General features: G+C 40.6%; 1 protein-coding gene across 1 annotated transcript in view; it reads left to right on the top strand.

Annotated features, from left to right (window-relative positions):
- Positions 1-1,068: 1,068 nt before the first annotated feature.
- The window catches only part of TMCC1 (transmembrane and coiled-coil domain family 1), a 220,687-nt gene continuing 206,236 nt past the window's right edge, over positions 1,069-15,519 (top strand). Inside the window, exon 1 of the mRNA XM_036870626.1 lies at positions 1,069-1,162. The gene's annotated coding sequence lies outside the window, so the exon portion shown is untranslated. The remainder of the gene's footprint in view (positions 1,163-15,519) is intronic.

The raw sequence follows: 15,519 nt of genomic DNA, 5'->3' as shown, positions 1-15,519 counted from the left end.
TGGCCTCAATCTTCATCAGTCTATCAAGTCCTGTCCATTATACTCCCTAAAAAGGACTCTTCTCTACCACCAGTCTACCTTGCTTTGACTGTTAAGGCAGCCTCCTAACTGGTCCCCTGCCCCAACTCACATTCCACTCCACATTCAGTGCCGCATTCCGGCCACGCCAAGCTCTCATCCGTTGGACATAATTAAGTCCTTCCAAGTCAGCCTTCAGATTCCAGCCTGAAAATCCTTGCCTGAATCAATCTCCTTCCCTCCTCCCCCTAATACAGGCTCTCTTAGCACCATGCCCCTCTCAGAAGAGATTTTGCTATTTGCAAATTTTAATTTTTTGTGATTCTCCCTTTAACGTTTTCCTTCTCCACCGGTTCTAACTTCATGACTCTTTAACCCCACGTTGTACTTCCAGTAACTCATACAGGGCCTAGCACACGGAAGGAGCCTCAATACATAAGCGATGAACGAATAAATGAATTAGGAAAATGCAGTAATAAAGGGATAGGCTGATGGCTGCTTGTGTTCCCTTGAGTGGTAAAAGCGGACGTGAAATAGTAATAAGCCCCTGCCAGCAGCGGCCGAAAACCTGCTGGATCGGAGGAGGAAAGAAGGCCTTACGACTGAAGGTAAGCAGAACAGGTGAGGAACCCGGAGCGGCGGTCAGAAATCCGCTCACACCTCAGCTGCCCTGGGCCTTCGCTCTCAGAAAACGGGGCCTGGCCAGAGGAACTCGGTTCTCGGACCTTTCGCGGTGAAGAGCGAACCTGCAGCGGAACAGCCCAGGACCCGGCGACCGCGTGGGTGGGCGGGGCCACGCCTTTCGAGGCCGTCCCCCCTGCAGCGTGCGCGCGCCCGCCGCCGCCTCGCGCGTGCGCCGCCTGCCGGGGGCGGAGGTTGTGGGTGGCGGCGGCGGGCGCGCGCGCGCGCTCTCCCCTCCTCGCGCCGGTTCGCGCTCCCGTGCTGGGACTGAGGCGGCTGTGGCGGCTGTGGCGGCGGCGGAGGCGGCGGCTGAGGCGGCTGAGGCGGCGCGGGGGGAGGGCCGGGAGGGGGGTGGTTGGGGGGGGGGATGGACCGGGCTCGGCGGCCGCAGCGGCAGGAGCCGGTGCTTGAGCGCGAGCGACGGCGCTGGCGGAGACGCCGGCTGCTCCTCCCCTCCCCGCCGGTGAGTGAGTGCCCCCGCCCCCGACGCTGGCGGCAGTCGCGGTCCCTCACGGCCCCTGTGGCCCGGGAGGGGAGAGTCGTGAGGGGAGCGTGGCCGGGCGGCGCCGCCGACGCGGCCCGGGCCTCCCGCTCGCGGCCTGGCGCGGGTCGGACCCTCGGTCGCCACCGTTCGGGGCTGAGGGGCTGAAGCCCTGGGCCTAGGGCTCGACCCCCAGCATCCCTCCGGGCCTCTTTCCTCTCCCGGCCCGTTCCGCTGTCATTTTGACCCTGGGGTTTCTCTCGCCTCCCCTTCGCCTCGCCCCCTTCCCAGCACCCCCTCCAGGGCCGCGGGGAGGGAGGGGCGTGTGAGGAGGTGGGCCGAGGCCCGAAGGACTGTTTGGGAGCTGGCTCTAGGGGGGTCGGGGATCCTACGAGCCCTCGCTCGCCCTGGCGTCCCCAGAAGTTGGCCACTGGGGCTTAGCCATTGCCACCTGAAAGCAGTTTTGCACCTTTTGTTTTGATTTTGAACTTGTTGTTTGAGGGGAGGAGGGAGCCGGCAGTTCTGGGAACGGGGAGAATTGGTGGTGCGCGGTGGGATGCGAGTCTGGGCTGGCTGGGCTTGGTCCCAGGTGCCTTTTATTAACCCTTTTAGGAAGGGAAGAGGGGCTCAGTGAGTTGCACCTTCTCTAAAGGGCCAGAGATCCATTTATAGCTTGCAGACCCCAGCTTTTTCAGCTTAAGCAAACGTGTGTGTAGTGTTTGTCCAGGGGTTGGTTTGGTTCATCCCTAACATTGATGGTGAACATCCCCCAGGTGAATCTGCAGTAGTTTCTCGAAGCAGCCCACTTAAGCTGTTGGCTGATTTCCCCCCTCTTCTTTGGTGACACCTTACACATTAGTCTTGGTAGATCTTAGCCAGTGCTTTTGCAGGCTGCCTTTTCATCCTGACTTGTCATAGAGGAAAGGAAGATGAACACACACTTGTCTTAATCCAAAATGGTTGCTATTAAGTCTGACATACTTATCAGAGGTACCTGTACCATAAGCATCTCTATGAAAGGTCTGAATTCCTAAATTAAAAAGCAGGTAGCTGCTTTAGAATAAAGCAGAACTTTGACTTGTTTATGCCGTCTGACCAGTATCTTACATTTGGAAGTTATTGGCTAAACCAAATCCTTGTCTTTGAAGTACCTGTGTATGGAAATTGTTGCAAAGCCTGGAAGGAGAGAACCTTATGAAAATGTGTTCATGACAAGATTCCTCCAGGAGGTAGATACATTTTTTTCTTCACTTGTATTAGAAGAGTGAGACTCGGATTATGAGTAGGTGGTAGTTCTACTAGTGTCGTGTAACAAATGATGCTTATGGGTGGGATTTTAATGCAACAATACCTTGTCCTCTACCGACAGAGTTGGCTTGTATTTTTTTTTGAAATCACACACCCACTCTCTGGCTAGTATAGAAAGATTATAAAGCTGCTTCTGGTCTGTGGGCGGTAACCTTTTAATTTCTGAAGAGTTTTCAGCTGCTTACAGAATAGATTGCTGATCAGCAGCATAGGAAGGATTCAGATATTAAAAGTTCATTAGCACATGATCTAGATCTATTAAAATTATGAGTACTTATTAAGATTTGGCATGGTGTGGCTGCTGTGTACTAGGTATAGGAAATGAGATTTCTCAGAGTATTTGCATCGTACGATAAACAGAAGCACAATCAGCTGGCAGTGTTGTGACACAGTAGTTGAGAGAATCTTTTATGCGCACAAAAAACCTGTACAATTTGATGAAGAAACCCAGTGACCTGGACTAATTGATGACCACCATTACTTTAAACTCTTTGCTCCTCTCTACTAGAATATTTCCCCTTTTCTTTTGCCTGTCATATATATACAAAACCTATAATGGCCGAAGGCTTAAGTTTGAACTCCTCAGAGTGGCATTTATGGATCACTCATTAATTTATCAGTCAATTATTTGTTGAGCCCTTATTTTGTTCCAGGATTTTTTCTAGGTAAGTACTGAGCGACAGTGGGGGGCAGAGTCCCTGCCCTCATGGAGCTTTATTCTGTGTGTGTGAGAATGAGGATAGCAAATAAGCAAATAGAGATAATTTCAGGTAATGCTACAAATCAGTGATTAGCAAACTTTTTCTGTAAAAGACCAGAAACTAAATATTTTAGGCTTTATGGGCCATACAGTCTCTGTTGCAGCTACTCATCTGTCTTGTTTTAGTGCAAAAGCAGCCACAGGCAGTACAGTACATAAACGAGTGTGTCTGTGTTCTCATTAAACTTTGGACGTTGAAATTTTAATTTCATACAATTTTCCTGTGTCACAAAATGTTTGAATTCTGCTTTTTGATTTTTTTTCAACCATTTAAAAATGTAAAAACCATTCTTAGCTCATAGGCCATACAGAAACATGGGGCAAGCTGGATTTGGCCTGTGGTCTGGCCCTTTAAAGAAAAAGTTAGCTGACTCCTAATGTGAACCATGAAGAAAATAAAACAAGCTGATGTGACAAGTGAGTGACTGGTGGGGGTGGTGGGGAGGCCTCAATGAGGAGAAGATGTTTGAGCTGTGGCCTAAGAGATGGAAGAGCTTTCCTGGCACATGAAATAGCAAATACAGACATCTGCCGATGGAAATGAGCTTCTGTGTTTCCCCAGCATTGGGCTTTTCCACATACCATGTCATTCTTGCCTTGGTGTCTTTCTTCATTTTGTTGTTCTCAACTAGATTGCCGGCCTGTCAGGTTTTAAAAGTCTACCCATTATAGAATCTAAGATTTGGAAGAGAGCTTAGCTTCTTACTCAATTGCTCTCTTCTCAAATGTTCTCAGTGATTTTTCAACCTCTGTTTGAACACCTTTGATGACAGAAAATTCATTACTTTGAGGTAGCCCGTGCCATTTTTAGATAGCTCTGATTGTTGTTAGAATGTTCTTCTTCATGTTGCAATAGGAGTCAGCCTCTCTACCTCCTTCCCCTGATGCTGCCTTACAGTGCCCGTGGAATAATCCTGAGGTGGGGCTGCACCTCATCCACAGGATTTGGCTCTAAAGTCAGTGCTTCAGACAAAAATTACATAAGATGAAAACTGTACTTGAAAATCCCTTAAATTGTTTAAAAAGCGTAGTGTGCGTGTTTTTGCGTATATAATTATTTAGTTCTTAAGCATTTTACAGACCGAGAGCCACTAAGCTTGACTGAAGGAAGGAGCAAGAGGGAGAAAATTATGTAGATATGTAGGCCTTCAAAAAAATTTTGCCTTTTAAGAGCTATCAAATCCTTATCAGAGAGTGGGAGATGGTGGAGAATTTTAATGTGTTCCTGCTTTCTTGCAGGATTAATTTTATTGTATTTGTACATTAAGGCTCAATGTATAAATACAAAACATTAATAAACGTTTATCGATATGTTATGAATATTAAATTAGATAATATACATGGAAGCACCTGGCATATGGTAGGTGGTCAATAAATGTTTGCAGGATTTGAATCTAAGTTTCTGCTTCGTTGGGCTCACATGCACACTGTCCTTTGAAAAGTTGTAGAGAAGAACTTGGCCACCTGCTTCCTGTCTTTCCAAATTGGCATTTCCTGTTGTGGCTCTGTAGAGCAGCTGTCACTCTCTGTGTCCTTGAGTGTTGGTCACATTTTACCAGAGGTCAGCTAGTAAGTTAAATGGGCATATGATGTAACTCTGTTAGTTCTGCTACATGACCCTTAAAGTATTTGAACACCGCTCTTATGCCTCTTATTTAAGTCTTCACTTTTCAGGGCTAAATACTTTCATTTCTTTTAGTTTTTCCTTGTTTTTTCACCCTTCTGTTTCTTGTAAGTGTACCAATTTATCATCATTCTTTTTTACTTTGGTACCGTGAAGTACATTTTAAGGTACAAACTTAAGTTTTACCTCCTTGATGAAGTTTTCCCTTATACTTCTAGACCTTCTCTATATTCCTAAATACTTTTATCTGTATTTCTCAATTTAATATTTTCTTATTTTTGTGTTTTATACTTCTTTCATGAGCATGTATCTTACCTCACAATGAGACGGCAAGCTTCTTGAGGGCCAAGACCATGTATAAATGTTTACAACTTTATAAAAATAAACTTTAAAAATAAATGTTTTATTTAGAGCAGTGTTAGATTTAGTGAATTATTGTAAAGATAGTACAGAGAGTTCCTGCCTATCGCACACCCAGTTTCCCACACCCAATTATTAACATCTTACATTAGTGTGTTACATATGTCACAATTAATCAGTATTGTTGCATTATTACTAAGTCTATACTTTATTCAGAGTTCCAGTTTTTTCTTTAATGTCCTTTTTTGTGTTCCAGGATCCCATTCAGGATGCCACATTACATTTAATAGTCATGTCTCCTTAGCTTCTCTTGGTTGAGGCAATATATCAGACTTTCCTTGTTTTTAATGACCTTGGCAATTTTGAAGATAACTGGTCAGGTATTTTTGTGGAATGTCTTTCAATTGGACATTTGTCTGATGTTTTTCTAATGGTTAGACTGACGTAATATGATTTTGGAAGGAAGACCACAGAGGTAAAGTTCCATTCTCATCACATATCAAGAGTACATATGACTTATCAGTGTTACTGTTAACCTTGCTCACTTAACTTGTGCTAGTGTTTGTTTTCTCCACTATAAAGCTACCCTTTTGTGCCTCCCTTTCTATACTATACTCTGGAAGAAAGTCACTGTGCATAGCCCACACTTGGTGAGTGATGAGTTATGCTCTACCTCCTTAAAGGTAGAGTATCTACATAAATATCATTGCTCAAATTGTCCAGCTTTGGCCACTGGGAGCCCTTTCAGTTGGCTCCTGTATCCCTCCCCTTTGTGTGTGAGTACGTTCTTTTTGGCAACATAAAATGCTTCAGGCTCATCTTTTATATGTCATGCCTCAGTCGTACAGTCATTTTTCTAAGGAGCTCTAGTTCCTTGTGTTGGAAAATGGTATTTGAAACCAAGATTTGGGTGCTAGATGTGCTGGTTGCTACCAGAGTGTTGTTGCTTCTAGGCACTCTGAGTGACAGAGCAAGGAGATGGGTGTCTATATTAAGCTGTGTATATACACATATCTATAAATATTTCTGTATGTAGCCATTTGTCTATTAAGCTAAACATGAATTCATACTGATATTTCCAGCGCTAATTCCTTACCACATGGATCATTCTAACCTCTTCCACTCCACCAATGAGAAACCTGGCTCCCACCTTCTGGCATCCATTTACTTAATTCTTCAGTTCCAGTATTCATGTGAACTGGTTTGAGAATTGTTAATCTGTCCCCCTGTGGGAAAACACTTTATCAACTAGAGTACAGTGCTTATGGATAGTTCCTTTTGCCTTTAGACTGATAGACTCCACTTATTTCCAGCATTACTTAGGGGTCAGCACCTTATTCCTCCACCCCCAAATGAGGTTGTTTCATATGTGTAATAGATTTAGATTGTTTTATTGCATTCTGTATTCCATGGTGAGATCTCTTTATCTCTCAAATGATTGTTTCAGAATTTGCATACATTAAGGTTTATTCTTTGTGCTTTAAAGTTCTATGGGTTTTGACAAACTTTTAATATCTTATATTCACCATTACAGTGTCATATAGAGTAGTTTCAGTGCTCTAAAAAACTTTTGCCTCACCTATTTAACTCCCCCCTCACCAGCCCCTGACAACCACTGATCTGTGTACTGTCTCTATTCTTTTCTAGAATGTCAGTATATTAAATTTTAAAAAAGTGTTTTTGAAAGATTTTTATGAACACAGCATTTTGTTAAGTAGTGAGAGGTACAGGTACTAGATAACTAACACTTAGAAACATACTTCTTTTTTTCTATTGAGGTAAAATTCACATAACATAAAATTCATCATTTTCACCATTTAAAATGTGTGGTTCAGAGGCTTTTAGTACATTCACAATGTTGTGCAGCCACCACCACCACCACTGTCTAGTTCCAGAATATTTTCATCATCCCAAAATGAAACCTCGTATCCGTTAAGCAGTTCCTTTCCTCATCCTCTGGCAATCACTAGTCTGATTTTTGTCCCTGTGGATTTGCCTGTTCTGTACATTTCATTTAAGTGAAATCATATAACATGGCCTTTTGTTTCTGGCTTCTTTTACTTAGTTTTTTAAAAATTTATTTTTATTATTTATTTTTTGTTGGCTGCATTGGGTCTTCGTTGCTGTGCGCGGGCTTCTCATTGCGGTGGCTTCTCTTGCTGCAGAGCGCGGGCTCTAGGCGTGCGGGCTCTAGAGCACAGGCTCAGTAGTTGTGGCGCATGGGCTTAGTTGCTCCGTGGCATGTGGCATGTGGCATGTGGCATCTTCCCGGACCAGGGATCAAACCCGTGTCCTCTGCATTGGCAGGCGGATTCTTAACCACTGCGCCAACAGGGAAGCCCTCTTTTACTTACTGTTTTTAAGGTTCATCTATGTTGTAGCATGTTTCAGTACTTAAGGTCTTTCTTATAGCTGAATAATAATTCATTGTATGGATAGATCACATTTTGTTGAATCATTCATCAGTGATGGACATTTGCGTTTTCACTTTTTGGCTATTATGAATAATGCTGTTATGAACATTCGTGTATAAGTTTTTGTTTGAACATATGTTTTAAATTCTCTTGGGTTTATAACTAATAATATTTCTTTTGATAAATTTTATTTTTATATTAAGAGGGAAGTTACCTGACGGCTTACTTGGAATAAAGTGCTGAAAGAATGCTACTTTCTCTTGGCATGATATTCATTATGAAATCACATAATTTTCCTTTTGTCTTTACAGAGTAAAGAATGTTGGTCCAGATAGGGTAACAGTAGTAGCTTTCCCCTAGAATTCTGTTAGAGGAATATCCTGAATTATGTTGTGTACCATTTAGTCTTTCTGAGAGTGAGATTCACTCACTGTGAAGTTGGATTATAAGATCTGCCTGTGGTCTCAAGGAATCTGAGTGTATGAATTGTGTTTAACATTTTGTATTCAGAGGGATAGTAGGCAAGATCCCCATTCTGTAGTCTGTTTGGCATCAGTGATTTTACAGAGGTTTTATTCTTACTAACCACATTCCCTCTGAGGTTTGGACTATAATAGAGTGGCATTAAATATTAGTGTTTTCTTTTTCCTATTTCAGCACCCAACCCTGAAGCTTTGTTTTGCTGTTATTGCTTTGACACCTTTGCTTTGATAAATTCATTTTCTCAAGAAGACTCGGCAAATGTTTTCTTCTTTTGCCAGTTTGGGGTAAGCTGACCAATTTATTGAAAGCTAATATTTTTCAGACTTCTTGAAAGCAAGGAACGTTCTTTGCTGTCTTTGTAGCTTCTAAGTGACTTTGGGGTTCCCTGGAGATGATGGAAAATAGATAAATTATATATTAACTGCCATCATACTTTATTCCAGGGAACTCTCTGTAGGCAGGCCCTTTAAAAGGGTTTGTGTAATAGAACACTGGACTGGAGCCAAGAATATTTTAATTTCACTTCTCTAAAAGACTCATTATTACTGGACAAATAACTTGTATCTTGGGGCTTCTTTTTATAAAAAAGATAATATTGACTCTGTAATTTACAGGAATGTGTGATGGGAAATGAGTTTGGTTAATCAAGGTACTTTATTTTGGAAGACAGGCATTTTGGAAGATATGTGTATTATGATATGTGTATCTTGTTAGTGTTAACCCTAACCCTTTATTTTAATAATGTAGGTGAATCTGCTGTCTCATTGTAATTAAAGCCTTTGTCAAGTACTGTATGTGTATTCTATTTACCATTTACAGTGCTCTTCAATTTTTCTTTGTAGTTATAGATTTCTACCTGGTACATTTTCCTTCTGAAAGAAGGACTTCTTTTAACATTTCTTGTGGTGCAGATTTGCTGGCAATGAATCCTTTTCATGGATTTTTGTATGTCTGAAGAAGTCTTTAATTTGCCTTGATTTATAGAGGCTGTTTTCGCTGGATATAGAATTCTAGGCTGGCAGTCTTTTTTTTTGGTTTGTTTTTAGTTTCAGTACTTTAGAGATGTTGCTTCACTGTCTTCTGGCCTGCATTCTTTCCAATAAGAAGTTGGCTGTCATTCTTGTCTTTATCCCTGTGTACATAATGTGTGATTGTTTTCTTCTGGCTACCTTTCATTCTTCTTTCAATTTTTAAAAATTCTGGTATGACATAAAATTACCATAACATAAAATTTACCATCTTAATCATCTTAAGTACTGTTCAGTGGTATTAAGTACATTTATATCATTTTGTGAACATTACAGCCATCTATCTCCAGAACCCTTTTCATCTTGCAGAACTGAAATGCTATACCTATTAAACAATAACTCCCCATTCCCCCTCCCTCCAGCCCCTGGCAACTGCCAATCTACTTTCTGTCTTTATGATTTTGAGTACTCTAAGTACTTCATATAAGTGGAATCATATAGTATTTGACTTTTTGTGACTGACTTGTTTCACTTAGCATAATGTTGTCACAGTTCATGCATGTTGTAGCATATGTTGGAATTTCCTTCCTTTTTTAAGGCCAAATAATATTCCATTGTAGGTGTACGCCACATTTAGCTTATCCATTCATCTGTCGTTTTCACTTGGGTTGTTTTTTTGTTTTGTTTTCACTTGGCTTGTTTTTATGTTTTAGCTATTGTGCTTCATGCTGCTGTGAACATAGATGTACAAATATCTATTTCAGATCTTGCTTTTAATTCTCTTGACTTTATACCCAGAAGTGGAATTGCTGGATCATATGATAATGCTGTGTTTAAATTTTGAAGAATTGCCATACTGTTTTCCATAGTGGCTGTGGAAAGGTGGAATGTTTTACATTCCCACCAACAGTGCATAAGGGTTCCAGTTTCTCCACATCCTTGCCAACATTGTTATTTTCTGTTTTTGTTTGTTTGTTTGGTTTGTTTTGGGATAGTAGCCATCCTTATGAGTATGAGGTGGTATCTCATTGTGGTTTTGATTTGTGTTTTCTTGATAAGTTATGTTGAGCATCATTCATGTGCTAATTGGCCATGCATATAGTTTTGGATAAATGTCTTTTCAAGTCCTTTGCCCATTTTGAATTGGATTTTTTTTTTTTTTATGATTGTTGATTTGTAGGCGTTCTTTCTCTCTTCTGGATATTAATTACTTATCAGATATATGATTTTCAAATGTTTTCTCCCATTCTGTATTCCTCTAGCTGCTTTTAAGATTTTTTCCCCTGTATCTCTGATTTTAAGCATTTTGACTATGGTTATTCCTTGTTGGAATTTTCATTTTCTTCATGTTTCTTGTGCTTGGTGTTTCTTGAGCTTCTTGGCTCTGTGGGTATATGGTCTTCATCAAATTTGGCAAATTTTTGTATATTATTTTTTCAAACTTCCTCCACTCCCATACACACCCAAGATTCTAATTATACGTATATTGTTAGGTTCCTTGAGTTTGTCCCATAGCTCACTGATGCTGTGCTCTTTTTCTGTCTTCTTGTATTCCAGGTTTCATTTTGGATAGTTGCTGTTGTTATGTCTTTACATTCACTAATCTTTTCTAATGCATTGTCCCTATCTGCTGTTAATCCCATTCAATGTACAGTTGACCCTTGAGCAATGCAGGAGTTAATCCACATATAATTTATAGTTGGCCCTCTGTATCTAAGGTTCCTGTGCATCCTCGGATTTGACCAGCCATGAACTGTGTAATAGTGTAATATTTACTATCAAAAAATATCCATGTATAAGTGGACCTGTGCAGTTGAAATCCGTGTTGTTCAAGGGTCAGTTGTATTTCATTTTCGCCTTCTATATATTCTATAATTTGTAGTTTGATAGAAATGTGGTGATGTGGCAGGTATTAGGAAACACTACCTTAATTTGCCTCCAAAATATAACAAATTCTGTAAGATACCTAACAGGGGTACACAAAATCACCCTATGTGTCAAATTAACTTTGATGTCCCTCAGTTTCCACATTAACTTTGCTTTTCTGTGAGACCTAAATATGTATTTTTTGCATGATTATTCTGTATTTTCTGCTGACATAGACATCTGCGTTGGTAGTTCTACAGTATTTGTTTTATAAGGCACTAGAGTGCTTTGGTGTTTTTGGCAATATTATTTGCCTATGTTTGGTTGTATGATATGACCATCATCTTGCAATAAAAAACATGAAATAGATTCTTATGTTTTCTTTATTGCTTATTTATTATTAATCAGAGAGCTGGATTGCTGCTGTCATTGATAACCCCAGTCTGACTGGGCTAGGTCACTGTGTTACCTCCATGTGATCTTCTGATGTTCACTGTATCAACCTGAAAAATTTTGCAGACTAACAACTGGTAATTGTTTGCTAGCCAGATGTTTGCGTTCAGTAGTATTTTTTTCTCTTCTAGCTCCTCTGTTCCAGCAGGTATTACTCTCTTGAGAAGACACACCGACAGTTAGCACTTTATTAAGATGCTGACAGTTGGTGAACAGCTGCTCTTGAGCATAAGACTTAGAAGACAGTCTCGATCTTCCCAGATTAAATTTCTTTTTATATGGATCTTCTACTTCTTTGTCTTTTTTAAAAATAAATTTTTGGGAAACATTTTGGATTACAACTGTTGATCCTCATCTATGCAAAGAAAAGAAAGCCATTGTGCTGGGATTTTGAGGAGGTATGTCTTTTTTCTTCTGTTGCAAAATTGCATCACTTAGGCACTCAGAGCAGTATGACATCATGTTATAACACTGACTCTTTCCTCAGTAGAACTCAGTTCTCATTCATTCATTTATTCCATCTTACTTTCTCCTATTCTTCCTTTTATCTAGCAGTCGTCATAGCTCAGTAATAACTTTATTTTTGTTCGGCTGTGCTGCGAGGCATACGGGATCTTATTTCCCTGGGATTGAACCTGTGCCCCCTGCAGTGGAAGTACAGAGTCTTAAACACTGGACTACCAGGGAAGTCCCAGGAATAACTTTCTTGATGTGCAATATAACAAGCTCATTTCTTATATTCTTGGTGAATGTCATTGGACTCTGGGTTAACCTTATAAGTAACAGGAAGAAGCAGTCCGAATCCTTATTCCTCAAGTTGAGGTTGTGACTTTGATGAGTTTGTTTGCTCCCATTCTGCATCAGCACTGGGTGGTTTGGGAAAGCTCACTGTCTTCAGCATAATATATGGCTGTATGATTTTATAGTCTGGTTCAGTATCATTTACAGGAGGAGGTGTGATATTGTAGAGTTTTGAACTAAATATTGAGAAACTTCAGTCCCAGTTTTGACATTATTATGGCCATACTTTGAGAGTTAAAGAGTGTTTGTTTTCTCATCTCTAAAATGTGTTATCGGTGCTTGCTTTACACAAACCTTATGGGATTGTTGAGGATCAGATGAAAAAATTTGTGTGGAAGACTGTTTTATCAATATAAAGGATTGTTATTGCATTGTTACTGCATTGAGAGAGCTGTAGGCATATCTGTTTTATTTTCCCTCAAAGACTCAGTTTTTATTTCTGCAAACTCTTTGATGGTACAGCCCAGTCATGAATCAGATTTTTAAATCTCCATATTTAATCATGATTGGACATTAGTGTTCATAGTGCCTAATTATATAGTAGGTGCTCATTATATTATAAAAATTGGATCTGTGTAATGTAATGCTGAGAAAATGTTGGTTTGTGTGGTAAGAAACCATTTTACAAGATCTTTTGGGTAGTTTTTTTGAAGAGAGACCTCATTTGTTTATTTTATGCCTTAAAAATATTTATTGAGTGCTTACTGTGTTCTAGGCACTGGGGAAGAAAACTGACAAAAATCTCTGCCTTTATAGAGCTTATTTTATATGTTATATGGGGAGATAGAATAAACAAAATAAATAAGTAAAAATAGTTTTTTAACCTATGATGACAAGTTCTGATGAGAAAAGTAAAAGTGGGAAAGAGGAATAGGGCTTATTGAGGGGAGGGATTTAGTGGTCACAGACAACCTTACAGAGAAGGTCACATTTGAGTAAAGTCTTGAAAGAGGTGAGAGAGAAATACAGAAATATGAGAAGAGCATTCCAGGCATAGCAAGTGGCAAGTGTAAAGGTCCTGAGACACAAGCTTGCATGAGGAATGGCAAGGGTTGGGGAGGGTAGGTTCTTATCTTATGGTGCCTTATGGAAGTGCTTTTCAAACTTTAATGTGCGCATAAATTACCTAGGGTGTTCTTGTTAAACTTCAGATTCTGATTTTTTAGGTCTGAGGTGGGGCCCATTTCTAAGCTTCCAGTTGCTACTGGTCCTGTTGGTCCTTCTGAGACTTTAGCTTTTTTTTTTTTTTTAATAACTTTATTTATTTATTTATTTATTTTTGGCTGCGTTGGGTCTTCATTGCTGCGTGTGGGCTTTCTCTAGTTGTGGCGAGTGGGGGCTGCTTTTTGCGGTGCATGGGCTTCTCATTGCGGTGGCTTCTCTTTGCGGAGCACAGGCTCTAGGCGCACGGGCTTCAGTAGTTGTGGCTTGCAGGCTCAGTAGTTGTGGCACACGGGCTTAGCTGCTCCACAGCATGTGGGATCTTCCCGGACCAGGGGTCAAACCCGTGTCCCCTGCATTGGCAGGTGGATTCTTAACCACTGCGCCACCAGGGGAGCCCAAGACTTTAGCTTTTATATTGAGTGAAGTAAGTGTTTGGAGGATTTTGGGCAGTGGTGTGACATAATCTGACTTCCATTTTGACATTATCACTACTCTGGCTGCTGTTGGTGATAGACGGATGGTGGGTTGGGCAAGGGCAAAGGCAGGAATGCAAGTTAGGAGGCTGTTGGTGTAATCCAAGTGAGAGAAGTCTACAGTTTGCCCTAGCGGGTAGCAGTGAATATGGTGACACACGGTCTGATTTTGAATGTATTTTTCAAGTAGAGTCAACTGATTTTGCTTATAGATTGGACGTGTGCTGTGAAAGAAGGGAAGGAGTTAAGGACAACTCTAGGGATTTTGCTCTGAGTTCCTGGAAGGATGCTCTTGCCACCTATTGATGGGGAAGACTGAAAGCGGAACGCATTTGGAGGGGAAGAACAGAAGCTCAGTTCTGGACATACATTATAGTTGCCTATTAGACTTAGTGGAGATGTTGAATAGATAGTTGGGTTTATGAATCTGAACTTCAGGGGAGAAGATCTGCTGGGTATACCTCAGGGTGTTGTTGACAAATAGACTGTATTTAAAGCCAGGAGGCTGGATGGGATCACCAAGGGAGTGAGTAGAGATAGAAGTAAGAAGAGGTTGAAGAACTTAATTAACTCTGGAGTAGACCAGAGTTTAGAGGTCTTTAGAGGTCAGAGAGACGAGTAGGAACAATCAGAAGAGACTTAGTAGCACCAGCCAGAGCGGTAGGAAGAAAACTACGTAAGAGGTATCCTGAAGCCAAAGGAGGAAAATGTTTCAAGGAGTAGGGAGTGATCAACTGTGTCAAATACTACAATTAAGATGAGGGCTGAGACAGGTCATGGAAGCAACCTAAATGCCCATCGACAGACGAATGGATAAAGAAGATGTCGTACATATATACAATGCAATATTACTCAGCCATAAAAAGGAATGATATTGGGTCATTTGTAGAGATATGGATGGATCTAGAGACTGTCATATGGAGTGAAGTAAGTCAGGAAGAGAAAAACAAATATCGTATATTAGTGAATTTATGTGGAACCTAGAAAAATGGTACCGATGAACCAGTTTGCAGGGCAGAAATAGAGACACAGATGTAGAGAACAAATGTATGGACACCAAGGGCGGAAAGTGGTGGGGAGGGGGTGGTGGTGGGATGAATTGGGAGATTGGGAGTGACATATATACACTAATATGTATAAAATAGGTAACTAATAAGAACCTGCTGTATAAAAAAAAATAATAAAATTCAAAAATTCAAAAAAAAAAGATGAGGGTTGAGAATTAACCATTTGATTTAGCAAAGTGAAAGTTACTGGTAACATTGAAAAGAATAGTTTCATTGAGGCAGTGGGGGTAGAAGTCTGGCTGGAGATGTTGCCTTTCCAACAGCTAAACTGTCCTAAACCTTGTAAAGGTTGGACACTTAGGTAAAAATCTATAACTCTAGATAAATGACTGTGATAGGAGGGGATTTAAAATGTTTAAGTACAATTGGCTCGATTAATTGTTCATTTAAATAATTTTGGAAAATGTACTTTGAGATCTTCAGAGTATCCTAAACCGTTGATTATTAGTTCCTAAATTTTTGTTTCATGCTTTCAGGGTTTAAAAATAATCCTTAGCAGTTACTATGAAAAAGAAGAAATGTGAGGATTGGTTAGGAACCAACTGGCTATCAGCTACTCTTTCCTAGGGTGTAGGGCTGAAAGACACTTTAAACATTA

Source organism: Balaenoptera musculus, chromosome 11 (genome assembly GCF_009873245.2).
Source record: "Balaenoptera musculus isolate JJ_BM4_2016_0621 chromosome 11, mBalMus1.pri.v3, whole genome shotgun sequence".
Classification (NCBI taxonomy): Eukaryota; Metazoa; Chordata; class Mammalia; order Artiodactyla; family Balaenopteridae; genus Balaenoptera; species Balaenoptera musculus.
Note: the sequence above shows the minus strand (reverse complement) of the source record. Positions and strands in the feature narration are given on the sequence as shown.